We start from the raw sequence: 26,641 nt of genomic DNA on the forward strand, positions 1-26,641 counted from the left end.
ATTCACACATGTCTTTTGGAGGACACTCAACCATGGGGAGGACATGCAGACTCCACACAGAAGGTGCTCCAGCTGAGAATTGAAGAGGAGAACCTCTTGCTATGAGGCAACAATGCTACTGCTGTACCACAGTGGCTTAACACTTTGAAATTGAGTAATATATAAAATAAATAACATTACAATTTCAGATTCTTTCATAGGCTTAAGAATTCCTCAGTGACCCTGAACTGGACAAAATGTGTGTCAAAGAATGAATAAATTAGGGAAGGAAGGAAGGAAGGAAGGAAGGAAGGAAGGAAGGAAGGAAGGAAGAAGGAAGGAAGAAAGGAAGGAAGGAGAATATCCACCTTATGCCCATCTCTCCAACCACGCTTTTTAGATCTGATTGGATAACAAGAATTTGTCTTTAGAATTACTACTGCTTCTTGGGATTATAATATTAATCAATAACACTTTTGCTAATTGGGTAAAGCGATTAGGCATACTGCCCTTTTCAGAGTATCCCAGAAGCAATGTCTGGTTAAGTGTCTTGTTCAGAGTCACATGGTAGGTAAATGGAGGCTGAGAGAATCAAAGTCATGAGTGCTGCAAGATCTAGATCTCATAGCAGATAGTTATAAACCTCTGACCAAAATGCAGACTTTTATTATAATGTAAACTGGGTGAAAAAGCTTGTTGGTACAATAGCATGTATCAGACATGTCTCTCTTCAAAGTATCGGTCATAAAATGTTATTTTTCTTTTGGTCAGGTTAACATAATAACTCAGTCAATGAATGATTCCTACTCAAATACCAGTGCCGGCTGGTGACTTCAAATTAAAAGGGGGCTGCAGGGGACAGCTGAATGGGTGAGACCAGAGGGAAGGGGTGTGGCCAACTAGAAAGGGGTGGGGCTATGCTCAAAACCACAACAACTGGAACTTTAATTAAATATGCTGCCCTGGGTGCCAAACCATCATTACGAGAGTCCAATCAAGACAAAATGAAGTGTAGAAGAAAAAAATATTTCAATGCATTGGCTACATGACAGCTTACTTAAAATCTAGATGGAAAAACAAAGGTTGTGAGGTATAAAAAAATAAATTACTTTTTAAATACATTACTGGAATGCCAGTCAAAATTAAGTACAAAAAAAAAAACAAGCAGCATTCAACTCAAACCACTTCTCCTTGCACTGCAATTCTAATTATAATTTATATTCAGCTTTATAAAATTACCAAGTTGTTGTTGAGTCTTTCGACTTTTCCCAGTTAGGGGTTGCCACAGCGGAACTCCGGTCCGCTAATGATTGGTAGTTGATTTTTACGTGCCGAGTTACCAGCCCTGACGCACAACCTTCAATGAAGGTACACCCATTCACGCATGTCTCCACACAAAAGACGCCCTAGCTGACAATCGAACTGGACAGCGTCTTACTGTGAGGCAACAACGCTACCGCAGCACCACCACCACCGCGGGTTATATGCTGAAAGTAGCAATCTCCGTGATACCCCCACTTGTAAAAATGTTTCTTATCTAAAAAATACCTGCTGCCTGACAACTATCTACTTGTTTCATGGGGAAGACATGATCAAAGTAAAAAATAAACAGCAAATAAGAAACAAGCTCAAGATAAATTGCTTAAAGGATTACTGCACAAGTTATGGACCACACATGATAGATTGGCAGTTTCGTTTACGGGTAAAGCCTGCAAAGATGACTGCAAGTCTCCAACAAATGTAATGTGCTTCTGAAAATACTGTAATCCTTTCTTTTATTACAAATACTGTCATATGCATTTCAATACCTAAGGCTTATACGTAATCTAGTTATGTAAATATTCTCTAGCATGGCAACAACAAAAAGGCTTTCAATGTTGGCATTTATTTAACAGTATGCTTATTAAAGCTTACTTGCATCTTACAATCTCCGACAAGCTTGCCTGATGGTCACTAAGCATTGCTGCTTAAACAAAGAGCAACAGGGCACTGTGACAACATGCATTTTCTGAATAATAAGAAGCATAAATCAACAGTATAAAAATATATAAAAAAAACAGAACATTCTGCAAAATCAAGGACAGATGAAAAGCCATGTCGTATATGTGTCTACCTTGGATGGGGGAATAGTCTGCAAACTTACACTGCATAACTGGTCCTTGCCTTGCTTGGACACATCCAGGGTCACTACATGGGGGGGGGTGGGGTGCAACACGTATGTCACAATTTGAAATGTCTCTGGCTGACGGTGATGGCTCTGCCACTCATACCTCTCAACCTCAGAGCAAGAAATCTGGACAGAGCCATACATAGAAGTGGGACACAGGCCCAAAAATAAGGACAATTTTTAAATATTGCTCTTATAAAGTTAGAAAGATAATAGAATCGTTGTAGGTCTTGCATTAGCATGAATATTCTGAAGGGTATGAAATCTGAAACATAAATGTCTGCCATTATTTTCTAACTTCACTATTTAATGATTTGCCACTAGTTTGCCAAAAAAACACAATTGTATGAAAAACGGACCAAAAAGGTGATGCAAAAATATAAAATTGCCACACAATACAGCTGGGAACCTGTCAAAGAAGGGACACCTTTTTAATATTAGTACTGTTAACTTGAGCAGCCAACAAAATAAGCGAATCTACATGCATTTCAGAAATAAAAATAATCTATAACTCTGATCTTTACAGTTATTTAAAATTGTAAACCCTTCACATTTTCTTCCAAAATTGCCATTTTGCGGAGGGATTATTAGGGGGGGAGGGCAAAATTTTGAGCCAAAATTGGGGACAGTTAAGAGGTTTGGATATTCCTAATCTTATAAAGTGATTTATTTGCACATACCTCTCAACATCTTAATGCAGGAAATCTGGACAAGGCCAAATATATCGGAGGAATATAGAAAGAGTGCTAAAAATTGCTCTTGTATAAACTTAAGACAGTTGATAGAATAACAGGTCTTACTTTAGCATGTCTTTTTCTGAAGGTTATGACATCTGAAACTCAATGTCTGTCATTATTTAGTGACTTCATTCTTAAATAATTTGCCAGAAAACCACAAATTTTATGAGGAACAAGCCAAAAACAAGAAGCAAAAATCTATTAATTCTGCAAAAATCTGGACAGTTGAGAGGTATAGTTCAGCCAAGACTGTCTTTGAGTTTCCTGCCCTTCCCCCTCACAGAATCATGGTCGAATGGAGCCTCCCTCCTACAGCCATTGCAATGTCCCATTCCTTGGTTACTTCGCCCCATTTACCATAAACACTGTAATATGCATACTGCTTTACTTCTGCTATGATTTGGAATTCATTTGAAAGTTTTATTTTGCATTTGCACTAATAGATATCTGCTAAACAAAATAATGCAGTCTCACAATGAAAATAGACTTAGCATTAAAACTTCTCTGCTCTTGAAACTCACATTCATTGAAACAGCATTGAAACCCACATTCAAAGAAAATACATTTTGCCAGTGGCAGATAAAGATTAACTTTGGGCTGTTTTCAAATCATAGGTCTCTTGAACATGAAACACACACATGTTCTTTGATACACCTTCCTGATTGTATTAAATTGTATTCCTTGTACAATACAGTACAGTTGTTAGAGGGCATTTTAAATGTATTGTTTTGAACATTTTCCAGTAAACAATGAAACAAAATGCATGCACCAATAATGACAAAACTGCCCAATTCAGAACATTTCCATCATAAAAGTCTACTCAAACTTCTACAGTCCACCAGTATCAGTAAATATGCACAATCTCTGAAGAAGTAAAATTCATCTAAATAATTCCACATTAAAGAAATCTGTAACTAATTAAAAGGTTGTTGCTAGCAAACAACTTTATATGCTATTGTTTCATCTACAAATAAAATGCCTGTTGCCCTTGAGGAATAAATTGCTTTAATATTGCAATAGGGACTGGATGGCAAACTGATAACAGGTTCATAGTTGCTAGGTATCTTCACCAAAAAGGACTGCAGCATCCACCCCCTTTACAATGCAGTACAGTATTAGCAATGCATCTATCTACTGTGGGAATAGAACCCACAGTATTCTGCATCAAAAGCAAGTACACTACCTGTTGTGCTATTAACAATGCAAGCCGAGTCAGCATAAGTGCACTAAACATTTGTTCCCCTGCAGCTCTCAGCTGCTTGTAAAATCTACTCAATACTCAGCTGTATCTCTGAACTTTGCAGCACAAAAAAAAATCTGGAAGAAGACAAAATGTATTGGAGGGGGACAAAAGCCCCAAAATCAGGACTCATTTTAAACATTGCTTACATAATGTTGGAAAGTTGCTAGAATAAAATGCTGTGTTACCACCATGCATTTCACAGTCAAGTCTTGCACACAAGAGCAACATACCACTATGCCAAATCAGCGGTTTTGTGAAAGAGCGGAAGATTGAAACTTAAATGGCTACCATTTAGTAAATTCAGTTCTCACCCTAGCTGCCAAGCTCTTAATACAAAACACCTGGACAAAGCCAATAATGGGGGAATACAGCTCTCAAACATATTCAGTGAATTCACTCCTCACCATAGCTCTCAAGCTTAGCACAAAAAAAACTGGATGAAGCCAATAATGGGGGAATACAGTCCCAAAACTAGGGACAAATTTAAAATATCCATCTTATAAACTTAGAAAATTGCTAGAATAAAAGGTTTTGTGTTACCATATACTTTCTGAAGAATACGAAGTCTGAAATTCAAATGACTATCATTTTTATTTATTTAACATTTGTTAACCAGGAAAGTCTGACTTGGAACAAAAGCCAATTTTCAGGAGAAGCCCAGAGAGAAACACTCCAGAAACATGTCTTTGTAAGATGGGAGGACACCAGAGCAAACCCACACAAGCACAGGGAAAAGATGCAGACCCCCTACAGAAGGCACCCCAGCCAAGAATCAAACCAGAGAACCTGTAGCTGTCAGGCAACAATGCTACCACTGCACCACTGCACTACTAACTATGTAAGGAAAAAACAACCCACAGAAACCACAGATTTTATTTTTATTTATTTAACATTTGTTAACCAAGAAAGTCTAACTTGGAACAAAAGCCAATTTTCAGCAGAGGCCCAGGGAGAAACACTCCAGACACATGGTTGGAAAAGATGGGAGGACACCAGAGCACACCCACAGGCAGAACATGCAGACTCCACACAGAAGTCACCCCAGCAAGGAATCAAATCAGAGAACCTGTATCTGTAAGGTAACAATGCTACCACTGCACTACTAACTTCGCAAAGAAAAAAAAACTACAGAAACCACAGATTTTATGAGGAACAGAACAGAAGAAATATGAAGCAAAAATCTGCAAATGTTTTACAAATGGTGCTGGGTAGAGAATTCAGGCTCTTGCCACCTCGACCCAAGGTTCATGGTTCAAGCCCACCACTATGTATCTTGAGTTCTTTCTAGCCACCAGTATATAGCAGCTGGGGCATTACACACACACTTCTACAGTACCTGAATTCAGTTATCCTCAGTCCTGTATCAGTGAGTCCATGTCCTATTCAAGTTCTGCTTCCAGAGCCCAGTCCATATCCCATTCAGGTTCTTCTGCAGTGTTTCCTGAGTCTTGTGCAAAGCTAACAGTCCCCGCGAGAGTGTAGGCTCAACTGTCCCCTGGATGTTTCCCTGTGAGAGTACTGAGTAGGCTCCAGCCTGCAGATGCAGTCTGGAGTTCTTCCATTCTATGCGGTTGTTACTGCATAGACTTCTGGGCATCTGCAGGGCAGAGATGCCTTCCCCCCCATCTGGACTGCCGACACAGCAGTCTAGAGTTCTGTGAGTTCCAGGAACTCCATGCGTGGAGTTCCAGGACTCACAATTTTTTTTTTTATTTTGTTTTCTTTATTTTTTATTGTTATTTTGTTTTTTTCTTCTTTCTACAGCTGGGGGGCTGCAGTCCTGCAGTCCTATAGCATGAGCTGCCCCTGTCAAATACTCTGTCATTCAACCAGTACATTTAGTTAAATGAGATTACTTCAAAAAGGCTGCGATCTTGTTTTTATTTCTAAGTATGACTTTCACTGACCACATATTAAATGTTAACAGGAGTGCTAGCTTAGCTGACACAGAGATAAAAAGTCTTGATTGCAACTCAGGTGGCCCAGGTTCAATTAGCTTTTCAGGCACTTGTTGGAGCTGGCTTCAGAGTGGGGGTGAATAATCCAGCTGAGTCTACTCATCTCTCTTCCAACAGGGGGATGCGATCGTGTGTTTAAGGCACACAATCCATGGTAAAGGCACCTGTGGAGCTTGAGTAACACAAGGAAGGGTTTGTCTGCAGGGGGACCTGGGTCTGATAGCCATATCACACAGGTTCATAGTTTAATACTAAGCTAACTGCCCTTGCGAGCCATTTTAAACCTAGCCAATTATCCCTTGTGAGACTCAAACCCTGCGCCTTGTGTCTGTAAGGCAAACACCTTAGCCATTAAGCCACCCTCCCACCCCCTGACATGCACAGATATACATTAGAAAAGCCTATCACTATTGTAGGAGAGTAGGACTTAACACAAAAATAGTTTCCATTAATTCATGGATTAAGCCTACTGCTCCTACTCCATGGGACTCTTGTCCCAGGAATGATTCTGTCATGTTCTCACTCTGGAGAACTGGAGATGAATGTGTCAGAGGCTCTCACTCTGGAGAATGAAAAGATAAATTGGACAGCTGTGAGGAATGGGTAAGAGTGTCACTGAGGGACTGTGCCAGAGTAAACTGCTATAAGAAGGAAATCCTTCCACTATCTTAAAATTATCTCTATTATGTCTCCTGCTATTATATGGGCTTTTATCTTACTGCTATTTACCATATAGTTTTGATGGTGTAAACTCATGGAGCAAATTATTGTACTATATTAAGAGTAGTTTGACTGAATGAAGTGCATTGTAATTATAAATTAATAATCAAAGCAACCAGACAAAAGTCAACAAAGATGAGAAAGAATAAAAAAAAGTTGTTGTATGATTTGGAATATTACATGATAACAATATTCATAAATTTTAGCTTAAACCTTTGTTTCCTTCTTTATTCTGTAACTAAAACAGAATTAAAGAACAGTAAGAAAAATAAAAGAAGGTTGAATGCATGTAATATTTTAAGACATGGGTTTGGAAGAAAAATATACTGAAGAATTTTTTTTTGTTCTTTTTTGCCTGGGATAAAACTATATATATATATTAGTTACTTTTTACTTTGTAAATATCTTGTTGGGAAAATAGTAATATTGTTCAAGTTAATAGCACTGTTTAATATATTACAAAAATTTCCAATATTCTTTACCCAACTGAAAACGTACATTTCATCCTTCTGTGCTATAAATGTAACAAGTGTTCAGTAACATTCCTAAAATAAATATCCCAGATCATCAAAAGTGAATAGGATTTTATTTTAATTTCTTCCTAACTCAAAAAAGAAAATAGACTACATCTGTCCCAAGAATGAAAAATGAGCTGCAGGTATCCAGATATGACAAAATCAGTACATTATTTAGCTAGATGACTGCCTTATTTGGACAACGTGTAGCATGACAATCAGATGAAGATATCCTTAGTCATGACCTTATGAGAAAGATTTAGCTAGACAGTACATTTCAGCAAAAGCCACCTCATTCCTGAAACAGGGTCTATAAAATAAAGATATTAAAGAAGCAAGTGAAAGCGGAATGAAATTAGGACCAGATAACATATAAAGTCCTACTACAGCTCCAAAAAGTCTTTGTATAAAATGATTTAGCAAATCAAACAGAAGGGAAAAGCTCTGTGTATCTCAAATAAGATGATACTGAGTATTACAAAAACATATATAATTTAAGAAATGTAAGGAAACACAGATGACAAAATACTGAGAAAATGGTTATAAGTGGAAGGAAACATGAAAGACAGAAAGAGAATCTCCAAAATCAAGCCACTGAAAACTGAATTAGAAAAACAGACACGATTTATATATTATTAAAGAAGGAATAAAACTGAGAAGTGAGAATAAACCTATAATACATAAATATATATATACATAAACAAACAAGCAAACAAACGTGGTAACTGTCAAGATGGTACATTGAAAAATTGTGTTTGCTAAGTGCATTTTATTCAGTATTTAAGTGTAAAGCAAAATTACTTACCTATTTCATTGAGTAGAATATTGTGGAAGATGTTAGGCTGGGTGCATTCTATTCACCATAGACATGGTCCTAAACAAACTTTAAAAGCTAATGGAGAGCAAGGAATACATCATAGAATTCATGGAGAAATGAAAGGAGATATACTATTGCAACACACATCTTCTGTCAGATTATGTGAAAAGTGATAGTCCTTTTGATATCTGAAAGAGGTCAAATGTGGTTTCCTACACATCACTTGTAAAGAAAGAAAAGAGTAAACAAGTGAGCTTGTTCTAGTTACATGGAAAACCACGCCATTACTGCCGAAGGACAGAATATTGAAATATCTATACGTATTATTAAGAGAATCCATCAAGGCCCATCATTTAAACCTTTCTGAAGTTAAGTTACATGACATCAAGAGAGTTCATCTTGTCCTTTCCCAGAGGACCTAATTGTAGAATCAAATAATGGTAAAGCCAAGCTATCTATCAGTAACAAGAGAGGTATCATTTAGAAATTGAAGCAGTCTGACATCACTGCAAAAAAAAAATATATATATGTATATATATATATATCTGACCCAGAATTACCCAAACTCTTCACAAGTCCGTGGTTATGAAAGGAACTCAAGTATGCCAACCTCTAGCATTGTGTCATTATTGTAGATATTAGGTAGAGAAATTGAAATGTGTGTCTGATCTCCATAAAAACTCTTGAGTTCCTACTCTAATGATTTTTCTGTCTTCACCCACACTTGCTCTTTTTACACATTCTGACAACTTAATTTATTGTTTATAGTACAGAGGTGAATAAATCAATGGAGCAATTCTATTTAAAATAAGGCATACTTTAATTTCCTTTCTCTTCCAAAATCAGTGTAATAATGCAGACAAAACTTGTAGTTTGTTATTCACATCCTTTTACTTCTTTGTTGCTATCTTGGTCTGCCAGATTAGCATTCTTGGGAATCGTGAGGCAATGTTACAACTGCCTCATGTACACAGACAACCCTCTCCTCCTCCCAACAAATTCCAACACATGTGAGAGATGCAACCATATAGCCAAACTGGAGGCTAAGCTCTCTCAACTCAGTACTGGCGTAACCAGTCAGGAGGATAAGGAAACCACACTCACTACAATTCCAGTCTCACACAGACCTACCACGACAGCAAACCAAACACATAAACACACAAAAACATACTCGGAGGCTCTAAATAAAAATCTGCCTAAGCAGCAGAGACATCCGAAGCAGACACCCAAGCAACTGCTACCCCAAAACAAAACACATGCAACACATAGCTCACAAAGCCAGTGTGCCGAACAGTCACAGCCCTTAAGGCTAAACAACACACCTGATACACTTGTAATAGGTGACTCTATCGTCAGGTTCACCAGGCTGAACAAGGAGAAGGTCACGGTGAGCTGCCTGTCAGGAGCTAGGATCCGCCACATAACACAAGCACTCAGGTCACTCCAAGGCAAGTACAAATATGACTCAGTCATTGTCCATGCTGGTGTGAATGACCTGAGATACACCTCCCTGGACTACATGAAAAGAGACATAGAGGAGCTCTCTGAGCATGTAGCCGAGGTCGGTATGACCCTGACCTTGAGTAGCATCTTACCCTCACCAAGAATGATGCCACAATATGAAGACAAGATGATCAATTTCAACAACTGGCTTAAGTATTGGTGTCATTCAAAGGGGATCCAATGCCTGTCTGCCTGGGATGACATGCTCGACAAGCCACGATGCTTCGCTAGGGATGGCTTGCACCTGTCACCCCTGGGCTTTTGGATATTGACAAAGGCTCTTGCCACCCCCATAGTGCCTTTTTTAGGCAAGGCTCAAAAGACAAACCCACCTCTATAAGCATCACAAGGGATAAGAAACTAAGAGTAATGCTACTCAACGCCAGAAGTCTAAACCTCAAGATGCATGCACTCCAAACTCTCCTTAACATGGAGAACATCGATATCTGTGCAGTAACAGAAACCTGGTTCAAGGCTTCTGAGAGCACCCCAGCACTACCATGTTTTTCGGCCCCAAAACTTGGACCGAACCACAAAAGGAGGGAGAGTATCAATATTCGTCAAAGATACCCACACCTCCAGGTTGGTGGCACAGCACAAAGCATCAGAGACTATCCATGTGCAACTAACAGTGGGTAAAACTGCCTTCCAGTTTATAGCCTGCTACAGACCACCCTCCCAAATCCAGCAACCCCACTCGGCCTTCCTGAGAACACTGGAAAATATGAAGGTCTCTCCAAAGACCATTATATTGGGTGACTTCAACTACCCTAACATAGACTGGGAGCATTACTCTAGCTCCAACACCCTAGCCCAAAGGTTCCTAGAATTTATAAACTCAAATGCTATAGAACAACTTGTTGCCACTCCCACAAGAGGGGAAAACATACTGGACCTGATCTTCACCAACATGGGGACTCTATGCTCCAGACCAGAAATGTATCCCTCACTGGTAAGATCAGACCATAAACTAATCCCACTAGATATTCACATCCCAACCCCAGCCCCTGCCCAGAAAACCATAGTGAAAAACTTCTCTAAAGCAAATTTCACACTCCTCAAAACCGAGGTGGAATCCTTCAAAGCCCCCGGGCCTGTGGAAAATACGGCCCAGACCACAGAATCCTTTATAAACACATTCTATGAACACCTTCAGGAATGCATGGATCATGCAATCCCAAATAAAACCAAGACCCAATCCTCCAAAGTTAGGCGTCCTGTCTGGTGGACCCCAGCCATAAACAAACTATACAATAGAAGGAGGAAGCTACTACATGATAGAGCAAAATCCCAAAAAGGGACGGCATCTCTGATCAGTATTAGCAAAAAACTACGGCCACTCATAAAATTGTCTAAGGACAGCTTCGAGAGAAAAATTGCACAGGACACTAAGGATAATCACAAGGCTTTCTTTAGTTATGTTAGGAACCTGGGTGGGAATTCCCAGATATGATCAGAATTAGTCCAAAATGACAAAAAATACACCGAACCCACAGACATTGTCAACATCCTAGCTGACAGGTTCAGTGCAAACTTCTCCCTCCCTTCCCCACCAAAAGGTCAAATATCTATCCCAGCAGAGTGCTGCCCCCTGACATCTCAGGTAAGAGCCACCCTCTCCAAAGCAAAAAACACAGCATCAATGGGACCAGACGGTGTCCCGGGCTGTGTCCTACATGAACTCCAAGAAGAACTAAACCCAAACATAAAACTACTGTTCAATCTCAGCCTTACTACAGGATATGTACCCAAAGAGTGGTGTACAGCAACAGTGGTCCCTCTCCACAAAGGTGGTGCCTCAACAAGCTTATAAGCTTGACTAGGTTGGTCTGCAAAGCTATGGAAAGGATCATCATGGACCTCATAAATAAAGATATTGGGGACCTACAGACACTGGATCCTACCCAGTTCAGCTTTGTTAAGGGCAGATCCTGCCTCTTAAACCTGGTCAATTTCTTTGAAACAGTCACCAAGGCCATTGACGAGGGGAAGGTGGTCCACACAGCCTATCTGGACCTTGCAAAAGCCTTCAATACAATACCCCACTCGGGCATTATAGATAAGCTCACCAGCTTAAATATAAACCCCTATGTCACTAGATGGGTTGCAAACTGGCTCAAGGACAGAACCCACATGGTTAGAATTGCTGGAGCCATGTCAGACTCCAAACCAGTTACAAGTGGCGTCCCAAAAGGCTCAGTCCTGGGACCTCTCTTATTCGGTATATATTTCTCAGAGGTACAGGCTAACACGGAAGTACTGCGGCTGACCAAGTTCGCAGATGACTGCAAACTGGGCATCATAATAGACTCTTCAGCCAACACAAGCATCCTACAAAAGGGCCTCATAGAAACAGACAACTGGTGCCAGAGCCATGGCCTCAAGCTAAACGCCAAAAAGTGTATAGTCATCCCCTTTGGCAAAAACAAAGTGCCCACAAATTACCACATAGGTGGTAATCCATTAAGTATGGAAGAAGTAATTAGGGACCTGGGGACCCAAGTTGATAGCAATCTCTCATTTGACAGCCACGTGGCCAAAGTGGTTAGGAAAAACATTTTATATAGCCCACCTAATCATGAAGGGATTCACATCTAGATCAGGGGAGGTCATCGTGCCTCCTTACTCATCCCTCATCAGGCCCATAATTGAGTACAATGCCCCTTTTGGGATGTACCTTACCAGACACCTGCAGCAACTGGAAAGACCCCAAAAGTACCTTACCAAGAGGATCAAAGGGCTCAAACAGATGCCATATGCTGCCCAGTTAAAGAAACTCCAGCTCTACTCAGTGACATACCGCCTGCTCAGAGGCGATCTGTGCCTGACGTATAAAGCCATGCCCAACCCGGAATTAATGGACATGCTGCTCCTCAGAAAATCCAAATCCCATCGAGCTATGCACTCGAGAGACTTGAACCTCAGCACTGAAATAAATAGGACATGCTGGAGGGACAGATTCATAGCCCAGAGACTCCCTTGACTCTGGAATAAAATCCCAGTCCAGGTTACGCAGAGTCCCTCATTGACTCTCTTCAAGAGGAATCTTGATGAGTGGATGGGAGATCATAGGTTTACCCCGGGTATCACTTCTGTGTCACTGTTAGACAGAGGCACAGTAAACTAACCTCGAAAAAGGGCATAGCAAAATAAATTTAAAATGGGTGGCGAAAGCCAAACACACTCTGGCTAGGTTTATAAATGCCCTAGGGCAGATAGCCTAGTATGAACCTATGAACCTATTATGTCATTTCCTTTGATAACCTCAAGCCTTTTTTCTTAACTTAACCCCATTGATCATCATCATTATCTTGCACAGATTTCTTCTTACACATAATTTCATTCTCTTGCTAATTCATACCTTAACAATTTTCCATGACTACTCCTCTCTTTTCATCTTCAACCACTTTCTGTGTTATTTGCCATTATATTTCCCAAATGATGTCTGCATTCTTATAATGCGAGTTCTCCGTCTTTTTGCTTCTCAGGATGTTAAAGCACATAGCAGTTTAAACACGAATGATTAGTAGCTTAGTTTAGTGAGATTAATTACAATTTGGCATATTTTGTTAGATACACATTGTTTGATTATACATTATATTAAATAATCTGTACATTGACCACAAATTGCTGACCCTGTATCTGACAGATTATTCATTTACATAGCACTGTATATAGTATATTGAGTTAAGAAATAATGTAAAATAGTGCCAAATGACTGGTACAAGTAATTATTTACAGTAGTCAAACAATATTTTTCAGGGGAGCTGTACTGCCCTTATTTACTTTATATAGCAGCTTTTCCCTCCATATACAGCAAAACTAGATACTCTAGCATTGAAGCCAATACATTATTTAGCTATAATGACAAGTATTCTCTTTATCTGTAAGCTGATATGACTTCAGTTAGTACATTTTGTTCATAGTCCCCTGCACTGTAGCTGATATTGTTGGCACAAACCTTCTGCAAAATATATATTTACATTTGTGCCATTTTACCTCAAACAGCAAATGCTGCTTTTGTTTTCAGTCTTGAACACTTTTATTATTTAGTTCCTGTACTTTACATGTCATTAACAGAAGATTACTGTCAAAATAAAAAATAATCTGTACAGGTCTATTTACTTTCCAAGCATGTTTCCATCTGTGTTGTCTTGGTATGAATATATGCATGTATGCAATGTATAAAGTGACTAATACAGAAGTGATAACATGGAGCATCATATTTTCATGCTCAACTTTGCAAATAATGTTTACATATGAACATCAGACTAAGTAGCTATATTTTATCTTCCCACTCTTTTAATTTGTAGCTGTTTCTTACTATCTACGTAGTCTGTTGTAAATGAACTATAATTGAAGCTTATTAAACAGTACATAGATAAATAGGTGAATAATCAAAACACAGCACGTTTCATGTATGTAAGACTTGAGACTATATGTGTGGTAAAATAGTTTACTGGCATTTTAAAACAATGGCGAAAAAGTGCTACTAAATACTACTTAAATATAGCCTGAATGATTGCTTTTGGCTATCATTACTCAAAAACAAACAAACAAAAATAAAACAATAAACTTCATTTTACCTGCTGATGGTCTATTGTGAATGGACACAAGATATGGACACAAATCTGGAAACTTAAATTCAAGCAGTGATCTAAGACATAGAATGGTTGACTAGGATAGAGTAGAAATGAAGAGCTCCTTTATGTCCTTGTATGGGAAGTATTAAGACAAAGAGCTTCACTCTTGTAAAAAGACTAACTCTCATAGGGAATGGAGAAAATTAACCACTAACTACACATGTCAGAAGGGAGAGGATGCCTTTTAACATTAACAAAATCTGAAAATGAGCCTAAGACTCTTTGTTGGCCTAAGTCTGCTGCCCGGTGCTTCCTTGTGGTTAAGATATAAAAGTAGGTTATGGACATGCAACAACACTTTTTATATTGCAGCATAATCTTTCGTGCTTTGACTGTTGCTCAATTTAAAAGAAAGAAGTTGCTAAGAAGAGAACAGGTGAGACAGCAATAGTGTTGGCTGGGGTGGTGAGGCCATGCACAAAACACACAAAAAAATGTGCATTTAATGTTGTTTATTTTATTATTCTTCAACTATATAATAATTCTATTATTATTCCACAATGGTAAGTATAAGAATCAAGTCATTGTTAATGCTGCTTTTCCAGTCTAACTTGTAATTAAGTTTTAGTGACATTTTAGATGCTCAGTTGTGTTTGAAATCATTTTCATGTCAGCCTTGAGATTACACAACAAGCAATAACTGAGTTTTGTAAATCACTGCATACTTTGCTTAGAGTTTGCCCATACTGCGTAAGAGTATAACAGTGGTGAGCATCCTGATAGCCATGGATATGACCATTATCAGGAAAGAGTTTCCATAAAATGAGCAATATTTTGGTGGCATGTAGAAAATACAGTGTTCTATATTTAGAGGTTAGGAAAATAAAAAAAAATAGCAACCATTACTCAGTGATGAATGTTGATCTTTATTTATTTATTTTACATTTGTTGACCAGGCTAGTCTAACTGGATATATGTCCATTTTCAGTAGAGGCCTGGGGAGAAAAGCTCCACATAAAATATACAGCACATTAATTATTCAGTTTTAAGACATTAAAGTTCAATTAAAGATACTAGTCATACAAAACATGTGCTACAAAGTAAATAAGCATATGTGATATAAGACAGTAGAACAAAATAAGATTTTTTTTGATTGTATTGTATTCTTTATTGTTGATAGAGTATAGCAAAATGATGAAAGTGAGAAAAAAGTAAGAGAAGCAATACCATGAAGTAGCATACACCATTCAAGTCTGTAAAAATAATTGTGTAGATCAATATCTTTCTTTCAGTGGGTACATGACTGCATCTATTTAAAACTCTTTTTGAAAGCGGGCAGGATGGTCACCGTGGTCAACAATCATCAAACAAGAATTCATGAGATGGTAAAAAATTACCTTGAATAATAAAAAATGAACATGGATTTGGAAGGTGACATGATTGAACTCTTGAGAGTCTAAAAAGATTTTAACAATGCCTATTTTGTGAATCTACATTTTGTAGCCCAATACGTCACTGTGATTAAACTAAAGTTGTTAAGCTGTAAGTGTGGCGGGAACATTGCTATTTACCAATTTTTTTCTCTAAGGGAAATAAGTGAGTTCTAACTGTAGAACATTACTTCTTAGACTTTCATATTTAGCTGCAGTGATATATAAATAAAATAAGTCACTTATAGACTTAGAAGATGCTCAGTACATTTGTTTTACATTATGTGATGTTTTGTTTTCCACTATCTTAAACAATATTGTAATAGTCTGTTTATTTATTTCTGCCACTCAGTCATGGCCATCCTTGGCAATAGGTGAACTAGGTAGCTGCCAGTGGTGCCAATCAAGTTAGGAATGTTTTTATAAAAATGTATTTATTTATTTACTTGTTTATTTTTTTCTACCAAAATGTTACCATCACACTTTTGGTCAATGCAGCTGCAGCTGCTGTGCCCTTTGGGTGAAGTTAAACAATCCATCATAAGGCCTATATTCTATGACTGGTAATCTATCTTGTAGCTGGGATAACAAGAAGAAAAAAATGACAAATATACAACAGAGACATATATGAGATGGCTACAGTGAAAAAAGCAGTAGTGGCACATGTATAAAGGCACCATTATGGTCTATACGCCAGCAGGGATGAGGATAGAGTGCAATCATTTCACTATTACATAGGTTCTACCAAGTAAGTGTTTTTTTTTTTTTTTTTTTATCCTGGCGGACATCCAAATATTATTAGCAGGGGGTATAGCTTTGCAAAACTAACATGAATCTCTATGAAACATGTTGAAATGTTTTCCTGTACCTACTGTCTGTGTGAAAAGAGCTTTTATAAATTTCTCAGGCCATTTGTTATTTTACTTTATTGTAATTAGACATCTAAGAGCATACAGTTAACAAAGTGGTTATAATTGCCGGGTACATGGGCTATCTGTAGGTGAGCATGATTGATCCTACAGTTGTTTACTCAAGTTATGCAGTCATTATTCTGACTGTGCTGGAGTAGTATGTATTGCTTAAATGCTTTCACATTATGTAAGTTGGAATACTTTACTGTATTTTTGTGAAACAAGACTGAAATATATTCCTGTAGCCATTATGTTTTATGACACTTGGACATCTGTGGTATAACCAGCCAGCAAAGAATATATAACTGCTGGGTACATGTGTTCTTTGTGGATGAAAGTGGCTGACTCTGCTGTCTTTTGTTTGGTTTAAATTTACATTAATCTGTCTTTCTAGGAGTAGTGCTGCATTTGTATGAAATAAGCTGAAATACATTTGTGGCTACTGCATATCTGTGTGAAACACAGCTGAAATGCATTATTCCACACCCATACACCAGAGGTAGAAACTGAAAACAAAGTGGCTACATCTACTGGGTACTGGTGCAGTCTATGGATTAAAGTAAGTGACCCTGCTATTGACTGCTTATGTTAATGAAGTCATTAATTCAGATTTATAGGACTAGAGTGATGTTTTGTATGAAATAAGTTGGATTACTTTATACTTATTTTCAGTTTATGTGAAATGAACTTGAAATACATTACTGCAGTCACATTTTTATGGCAAGTAGATACCTGAGGTGCAAACAGTCAAATAGTGACTATCGCTGTTATGTATTGGAGCTGTCTGTGGATGAAAATAAGTAGTACTGTCATAATTAAATTAAACAGTCATTAATCTGACTTTGCAGGAAAAGTGTACATTTATGTGTATCAAATGTATATAGTTTACTATGGCTATTTTGCTTAATTAGAATAAGACATCTAACATACACTAGCTGTAACAAAAGTCATCTCTTATCGTTTGCATGTTTTAATGTACATTTTATAGGTTAGTACTAAGCTAACTGCCCTTGCGAGCCATTTTAAGCCTAGCCAATTATCCCTTGTGAGACTCAAGCCCTGCACCTTGCGTTTGTAAGGCAAACACCTTAACCATTAGGCCACCCTCCCAACCCAAATTGTGATTTTTATTATTATTATAATTTATTGTGACAATGTTTGTTGTTTCTTAATCTCTCATGTATTCTTTACTTTTGATTTAAGATGGATGACTTTAGTTAAACAGTTAGTGGTCTGCTTTTGTAGGAATGTGTCACACATTGTATTGTCATTGCCATTGCTTATATATGTGTGGCAGTGTGCTGGAAGGGCTCCAGTTTATCTATTGCTTATATATGTGTGGCAGTGTGCTGGAAGGGCTCCAGTTTATCTATTGCTTATATATGTGTGGCAGTGTGCTGGAAGGGCTCCAGTTTATCTATTGCTTATATATGTGTGGCAGTGTGCTGGAAGGGCTCCAGTTTATCTATTGCTTATATATGTGTGGCAGTGTGCTGGAAGGGCTCCAGTTTATCTATTGCTTATATATGTGTGGCAGTGTGCTGGAAGGGCTCCAGTTTATCTATTGCTTATATATGTGTGGCAGTGTGCTGGAAGGGCTCCAGTTTATCAACGACAAACCATTTGGTCATAATTATTTTCAATTGTCTTTGCAGTCAAATGCCAGCATTAAATGCAGCAAGTATCTATACTTTGTGGTTAGAGCAGAATTTATATGAAAGCAATGACTGACACAGTGATACACTAAGTGCCATCTTCTAGCACTTGGTGCTCTGAATGAGTTCTTATCGTGGTTGCTTCTGTGAGGAGTCTGCATGTTCTCCCTGTCTCTGTTTGATTTTTATCCATGTGTTCTGATTTCTTTTAACATCCCAAAGAATTATAAGGGAAATGTCAGTTCTCAAGTTTATGTGCTATTATAGGTGTAGTGTGAGTGTGTGAGAATGAGTGCACATGTGTATGTTTTATTTTGGGGGGGTGCTAGTGGCAGTATCATGTGTGTGCTTGTGTGAAAACAATACTATCACTATTTTTTTTCTGTGGACATACACATAATATTGAGGGCACATACATAACAATTCTGGCTATAAGGAAAATAACAGTAAACCAAATGACGGTCTTTCAAACGTGTGGCATAAAATGTAACATAAAACATTTAGACTGTCAGAGCATTTGGAGGCCTGATGACTCCCAGATCACCAACTTCAGAACTGAAATTTTAAATAAGTTCTGCGGGTGAGTCCCATTTTCAACCTCTGCCCTGGGTACTGACTAGTTAAAACCTGCCCTGTTCAGATGTGTATAGAAGATTGCTACATTTTGTGTTGAGATGTTGACATTGTGGACATTTATTTCAATAACTTTGCTCACTATCAAACCTCAGAGGTGCGCACAGAAAATTGCTATAGCTTGTCCAGATACTGGGGATATTCTGGTTACTATTTCTTTAACTGTCCTCATAGCAGACCCTCAGAGGTGTGCACTGCAGGCCACTGTAGCTTGTGTGGTAGAAGTGTTCAGTGTAGTAGTATATCTTTAGCTTTCCTCCTAATGTAATCTCAGCTCAGAAGTAGGTACAGCTTATAGTATAATCTTTCTTAGAGATATTGTACTGTTCCAAACCAAAAGAATGGAGCAAACTCTTGTCATTATTATCTGTTTTCACTTTCTTCACTATCAGACATCAGAATTAAATACACAGTTATCGTTTGGTTGGTAGGATTAAGGAGACATGCTGTATATATGTCTGAAAATAATAAGCTGAAATGAACACCTGTGGCCATTTGTTCTTTCACTTTTATTGGAGTCTAAAATCAGAGGGTACACAAAACATACCTCTTCTTAGAGTTAGGTATGGGGAGCCATTGTATGACAGCAACAACTTGGAATATGTGGCTGTGGCAACTTATCTTTATGACTTCTCTCCAAATATAGCACCAAAGGAGTATGCAGAAGGTTTCTATGTTTTTTTTTTGAGGCGATACAGATGCATGCACTATTCCTAGATATGATTTATATGCTTGTTTTATTCATGTCTTAACCAGGTAAACCAAAAACACACAAGTGACCTATTCTTGGAGTGAACTTGGAGCACTGTCTGGATAAGAAAAGTCACTCAGCATGCAAATGGAGGTCATAGCAATCAGACTCTTTACCCCTGACTACAGGAAACAGCTCATTAACAGCTCAAAATCTTAATCATCTGTGCTAACATCTGAGCATCTGGCAGTATGTATCCTCACAAGCATTTGTCTTCTCAGTCTTTTATTAACTATTTTATTAGAAAAACATAAGCCTTTATTTAGGATCATAGGAAGTTATTAGTCTATTGGCCCTGAAGTCCTTACAAGCCTAGCAAAGAATTTTGCCCATGTTCCAACAAGTCAGCACCCTATGCCACTGTCCAGCAGAGACATAGATGGAATCCCAGGGGTGTATTTTCTGTTCTCCATCCAGTTATCCAGGTTGGGCTTAAAAGAGTTTAATGAGGTACTATGCTTTACATGGAGAGGGAGTCTATTCCACAAAAGAGGGGGTCTCTGGCACACAAATCTGCCCTGCCAAGTCCAATTGATGTCACAGACCAGGCTGAGGTCTTGTGTGTGGGTTACTCGAGCGGAGCTTGACTTGCAGATATGCATCAGTCCTGTCAGGGTGGGGTCTTTGATTACTTTGTATGCCAGACAGAGGTCACCTCTGAGGAGTCTGTAGGAGAGTGAGTAGAGGGGCAGGATTTTTAGCCTATCTGATGTTTGAGGCCCTGGATTCTCCTGGTGGGGAATCTCTATAGTCTCTCCAACTGCTAAATGCTGAAAGGGGCAGTGTATTTAATAATCAGTCTTATAAGGGAAGAATACAGGGATGTTATGACCACCTTGTCTCTGGATGAGATACCCTTACTAATGAGGTGGGCCATGTAAAAATCTTTCCGTACAACAAAGGCAATATGTTGGTCAAAAGTCAGTTTGCTATCAACCTGGACTCTCAAGTCCCCCATGACTGATTGCATGCTTAGTGGCTTATTATCAATGTGATAATTTGTGGGGACATCATTCTCCCCAAAAGGGATGATGATGCATTTTTTGCCATTCAGTTTGAGGCCATGTTTCTAGCACCAGTCATTTGTTTGGGTGAGACCCTTTTCGAAGATGTCCACATCACTGGGGGAATTGATGACAGCACCCAGCTTGCAGTCATCTGCAAACTTGGTCATCCATAGCCCACTAGATCTGGACTGCACCTCTGAGAAATATAACCCAAACAGGAGAGGCCCCATAACTGATCCCTGGGGTACATCGCTTGTTATGGGTCTACTACTTGAACTGGCTTCCCTATTTTAACTAGGTGGGTTCTATCAGTAAGCCAGTTTACCTCCCATCTGGTAACATATGGATTGATGTGTAGTTGAGAGAGTTTATCCATTATACCTGAGTGGGCAATAGTATCAAAGGCCTAGGCCAAGTCAAGGTAGGTGGTGTGCCCCATCTTCCCCTTATCTATGGCCTTGGTGACTATGTCAAAGAAGTTGACCAGATTTAACAGGCATGATCTCCCCTTGACAAAACCAAACTGTGTTGGATCAAGTATCTGGAGACTGTCAATGTCCTTGTTATTGAGGTCCATGATAATCCACTCCATGGCCTTGCAGATCAAGCTAGTTCGGCTGATGGGTCTATAATTTCCTGGATCGGTGGATGCTCCACCTTTGTGCAATGGGATGACAGTAGCTGTCCTGTACTTGGCAAGGACAAAGCTGGTACTCAGGCTTTGGTTGAATAGGGTGCCTAATGGTGCTGCAAGTTCCTGTCTGAGTTCATGTAGGATGCAGCCTGGGATGTAATCGGGTCCCATGGAGGCTGTATTTTTTGCCTTTGGAGGGCAGTGATGACTTGCTCCTTAGAGATAAAGGGGGGGGGCAGATACAGGGGATGTCCTATTTCACAGATTGGGGGACAGAAGAGTGAAGTTTCACTGAACCTGTCTGCCAACAGGTTGGCTATATCTACAGAGTTTGTGTATGTAGTGTCCTTGACCACCAGTTATGAGCAGCTCTACGTGCTTCCCTTGACATTGTGGACATATGTGAGGAAAGCCTTATGATTGTCTTTAGCAGTTGTGGCCAGTTTGGACTCGAAGTTTGCTTTGGAGGATTTCACTAGTGCTCTTATTTGCTTGTTTAGGCTAAAGAGAGATTGCTTCCATTTAGACACCTGTTTCTTCTTGGTCCTGGACAGCAATTTTTCCTTTTATTATAGAGCTTATTTACTGCAGATGTCCACCAGACAGGTTTACTCTTCCTCGAGGAGGAAGATTTTGTCCTGTCTGATATTCCTGATTCCATGCAGCTATATAAATGCTCATATAGTACTCTGGTATACGTTTGGACATATGTGCCAGTTTCTGTGGATGGGGTGGGGACTGTGAAGCTGTTTACACCTTCCCTCAGGAGGTTGTAATCAGCTTTGGAGAAGTTATTTGCTTGATCCTAGCTGGTGGTGGGGGTCAGGGGAGAAGGTGACTTCAAAAGTGACTGCATTGTGGTTGGATCTTACCAGGGATGATGACACTGTAGGGATGCTGCAGTGGTTACTCATGCTGGCTAATATCAAGTACAAGATATCTTCAGCTCTTGCAGGGGTGTCAGCCAAGTGGTCCAAGGCATTTGTATTGACGAAATCAAGGAATTTCTGGGCATTTGTGTTTTGGCATGAATATTTCTTCCAATCTATGGTTGGATAGATAAAGTCACCCAGGATCAGGGTAAAGGGTTGAATCTTGATAGATTCGAAGAGGTACAGATAGGTGGAGTGGGCATCTTGAGTCAGAGTTGAGGCCTGTAGATAGCTATGATTTGAACAGGGGTCTTGTCAATTGTTAACTGAACCTGGAGTATTTCCTGTGCATCATACTGTTTGACCAGCCTAGAGGAGTGTATGTCTTTTATATATATTGCAACTCCACCTCCTTTGTTTTTGCCGCCCATGGCTTGGTGTCTGAATGAATGAAAGGATGAGTAACCTGGTATGGCCGAGGTGCACTCCGCAGCTTTGAACCAGATTTCTGTGACTGCACAAATGTCAGCTTTTTCCAGGGTTAAGAATGCTTGCAGTGAGTGCAGTTTCATGTTTAGACTCCTATCGTTTAGCTGCATGACCTTTAATTTACATTTTGATGAAATATTCATGTTGGTAGTTTTGATCTCATGGCATTGCCTAAAAAAGACACTATGGGGGAGGCAAGAGCCTTTGCCAGGAGCCTGAAGCCCATGAGAGACAGGTGCAGGCCACCTCTGGAAAAGCACCATGGCTTGTCAATCATGTCATTACTATGTTCGAACTGTAAACAGTAGAATGAGCTGATGTAATGTGACTGGAGGGAGTGTCCAGTATCAACTTTATACAAGAGGTGGGAAACTCAAAACCATCAAGACTTAAGACCACCACAACACCTGGGTGGATGGGTGGTACAAAAAAAAAACATTTGTACAGATTACACAGATATACTGCTCCAGGTCACCTTATGCTATGAAAACTCACAAGCAATTTATGAAGTTGTTGCATTTACAAATGCAGGACATGTGGTATGCTGAACAGCTCTGACACTGTGTGATTAGGAAACCTATGCACCTGGATCACTGACCTGCACTGTTGTCTTATTTATTTATTAATTTTGACATTTGTTATATTTGTTTTAACATTTATTAACCGGGTATGTCCGAATGAGCATGAGCCCGTTTTCAGCAGAGGTCCAGGAAGAAAAGCTCCAACAGAACAATTAACATGGCAAGAATAACACAAGGTACAGAAAATCACCAAATATATGACAGACCCTACCAAAAACTTCAAATATATGACAGACACTAAATACATAAGAATATATAGATCTGTAGGTCTAAGTATTTAATAGGTAACAAAAATACAAAATACAGAGCAGAATCTCAAATGCAGTACAAAATATATCAATCAACAAGTAAAGGTGTAAATGAGTATATAAGACTTATGGTCATGGGTATAATTCCATAGCAAACTCAGAGCAGCAGTACAAATTAAAAACAACCTGCAAGCCTTGGAGTAAAGAAATACAAAATAAAAATACCACTAAATGAAGAGTTGACTAAGGTGGTATATAGGGTTTGACTTCAAATTGTCAATTGCACATGATCGACCGGCCACTTCATTAAACTGTTTCTGCAAAACCAGAACCGCAAATCCTTCCAAATTTCGAATAAATGTTTAATTTCAACATTTACGACCATGCCACGCCTCCACACCAGTGTTACCATGGGTCAAAAAGGGGGCGAAATTTACCTTTCAGAAATGTGGTGTTCTACATTTTGGACAGTTGCACTTTGGTATTCATGGAAGTGGGGTCGACCATACTGTGATCGACAATATAAAGGTAAACCGGTATATAGGGAGAAACAGAAAGGGCATTAAAATAGAAGGAAGTGAGAGGAAAGGGAAAGAATGAGAAATAAAGGACATGTGGAAATAGAGAAAGGGAGGGGTAGGAAGGAAGTTACATACAGGGGGGTAAGAGGGGGAGAACTGGCAGTGAAACATAGGGTTACAGAGAGAAATGAGGGTTCAGAGGTAGGAATAAGAGTTAGGTGGGGTTATTGCAGGAGCAGATCCATGAGTTCATTAAAGTCTCTTTTAAAGCTTTTTTGAAGTTGAAGGTATTGAGTATAGTTCTAATGGTCAGAGAAAGTTTGTCCCAAGCTGTGGCGATGGAATAGCTGTATAAATGCTGAACAATAATTCTTCTGGCTTGCAGATTTCCAAGAGAAACTGGTCTGGGCTAAGGAGAGAGTGACTGGGACTATAGAAGGCGATGAGGGATAAGATGGCAGGGCAGGAGGTAGGTGTGTAGATAATGGATTGAATAAGGAGGAGTTAAGCTAGTAAGAGCTGGTGGCGGAGCTCAAGCCAGTTTATGGATTTTTGAGAAATGCAGCAGTGTGTGTTGTAGGGTTGATTGGCAGTAAACCTAGTGACTTTGTTAAAAGAGAGTTTGAGTTTACATTTTAGGAAGGATTGTAAATTGGTTAAGATTGGAGAGGCATAAAGAAGACTGGGAAGAAGACAGGTATAGGCAAGAGAAAGTCTGGAGTTGTTAGTGAGGAATTTGTTGTTCCTAGAGAGCAAGCCCAGTTTATGGTGAGTCTTTTTGTATGCAATTTTGGACATGATGTTCGAACTTCAGTTGATCATCTCTGATAGCACTGAGGAGCTTGGTGTGTGTGTCTCTACATTTATAGTAGTGTTATTAAGGGATTTGGTAGTGAAAGAAGATTTAAGATATAAAAAACACTTTGGGAGGAATAAGAGAAGTTTGTGTTTTTTGGGGGGTTGAGTACTAGCTGATTGTCAGTTACCCATCTTTTGACGGAGTTGAAGGAGTTTGGGTTGAAGTGTGGAGTTGTGTAAGACTGCCTGAGGTGCAGATGACAGTGGAATCATCTCCATATTGTATGAGAGAGGATTGTGTGCAGGACGTATGAAGACTGTGAAGATATTAAATAGTACAGGCCCAAGAATGGAACCTTAAGGTACTCTGGCTTTAACAGGGAGGAAGAGTGAGAAAGAAAAGAGCCATTTGATGGCCTGCTGTCTGTTGGTAAGGTAGCTTGAGAACCAATTCAGAGCAAGATTAGAGAGACCAAGATCAGACATGTTAGTGAGAAGCTTGGGATGCAATATATTGTCAAAGGCTTTGGAGAAATCTAAGAATATAGAGGAAATCAGTTTAATGTTGTCTCTGGCTTGGGAGATGGAATGAGTGAAGGAGATTTAATACAATAGTCATACTATGATTAAGGCAGAAGCCTTGTTTGGTCGGAGGGAGTAGATTTTCCTGAACAAGATAATCAAGGAGCTGTTTGTGTATATATTTTTCCAGTATTTTTGAAGAACTGTTTCCAGATAGAGGGGACTGTAGATTCTTAGACTGGTTGATGAGGATAGAGATAGGATATGCTATAGTGCTGGCAGGTAGCTTTAGGAAGGCCAGTGTAGATTATCAGCCAAGGGGGAGCATGGCTTTAGTTTGTTCAGTAGAGATTTAATACAGGCAGTGGGGACTGGTTTAATTGAGGATGTAGTTTTATGGCCTATGGGAGAGGAAGGAATAGTAAGACTGGGAGTGTGAGTATTCTGGCTAAGATTGCTAATGGAGTCAAATAAATGCAAGTTGAGGATAGTGGAACTTTTAAGTAGAGAACTGTTTGGGCAAGAGTTAGGTATACTAAGGCTGCTTGGGTAAAGAATCTTTTTTATGGTGTGCCAGAATTTTTAAGGATTGTTTTGATGGTTGATTTGAGGCTTAAGGTAGAAGTTTGTTGTCATTATTTACATTTGTTGTGTGGTGTCAGAGTTCTTTATAGGTTTTGAGATGGATAGGGGATTTAGTTTTTGGCATTATGCATAAGAGAGTGAGTGGACTGAGAAAGCCAAGGGGCAAAGAAGGATTTCACTCTGATTTTCCTGGGGGGGGGTGGGGGATTGAGAATGTCTAGAAAAATACTGTTAAATTTGCCTCAAGAGGAAGGTTTAGGAGGAAGGGACAGTTTACGGAGGATAGCCTATTGTTAACTCATCAGGGTCAAAGCTGGTAAGACTGCTGCACTCTTTATAGTTGTGAAGCCTAATTTGTTGTGGGGGTACCTTTGAATGCAGATGGGAAGATGGTCACTTATAGAATCAGGCAGCGTTTTGAGGTTGTGGTACATGTTTGGATTGGAGACTAGGATCAAGTCAAGGATACAGCTGGAGCTGGTAGACTTACTGTAGTGAGTAGGGGTTGAAATTAGTTGCATGAAGCCATGTAGATTTATGCTAGAGTTAGGGGAGTCAGTGGTCAGGGTTTGACAATCACTGTTAACGCCTCTCATAATTATTTTTTTCTTAGGATATGTAGTGAGTGATCCAGGAGAGAACATGTTCAGGAATAGGGATGTTATTAACCAGGGGATAGATACTGCAGCAATCACAAGTCTTTTGTGATTGTCAGGTTTGCAGTTTACTAGTAAGAGGTCTGCAAGGTTAGAGAGAGAAATGGTCAAGGGAGACAGGTTAAG

The sequence above is a fragment of the Protopterus annectens genome, chromosome 3.part1 (genome assembly GCF_019279795.1).
Source record: "Protopterus annectens isolate FY-2018-M chromosome 3.part1, PAN1.0, whole genome shotgun sequence".
NCBI classification, from domain to species: Eukaryota; Metazoa; Chordata; order Ceratodontiformes; family Protopteridae; genus Protopterus; species Protopterus annectens.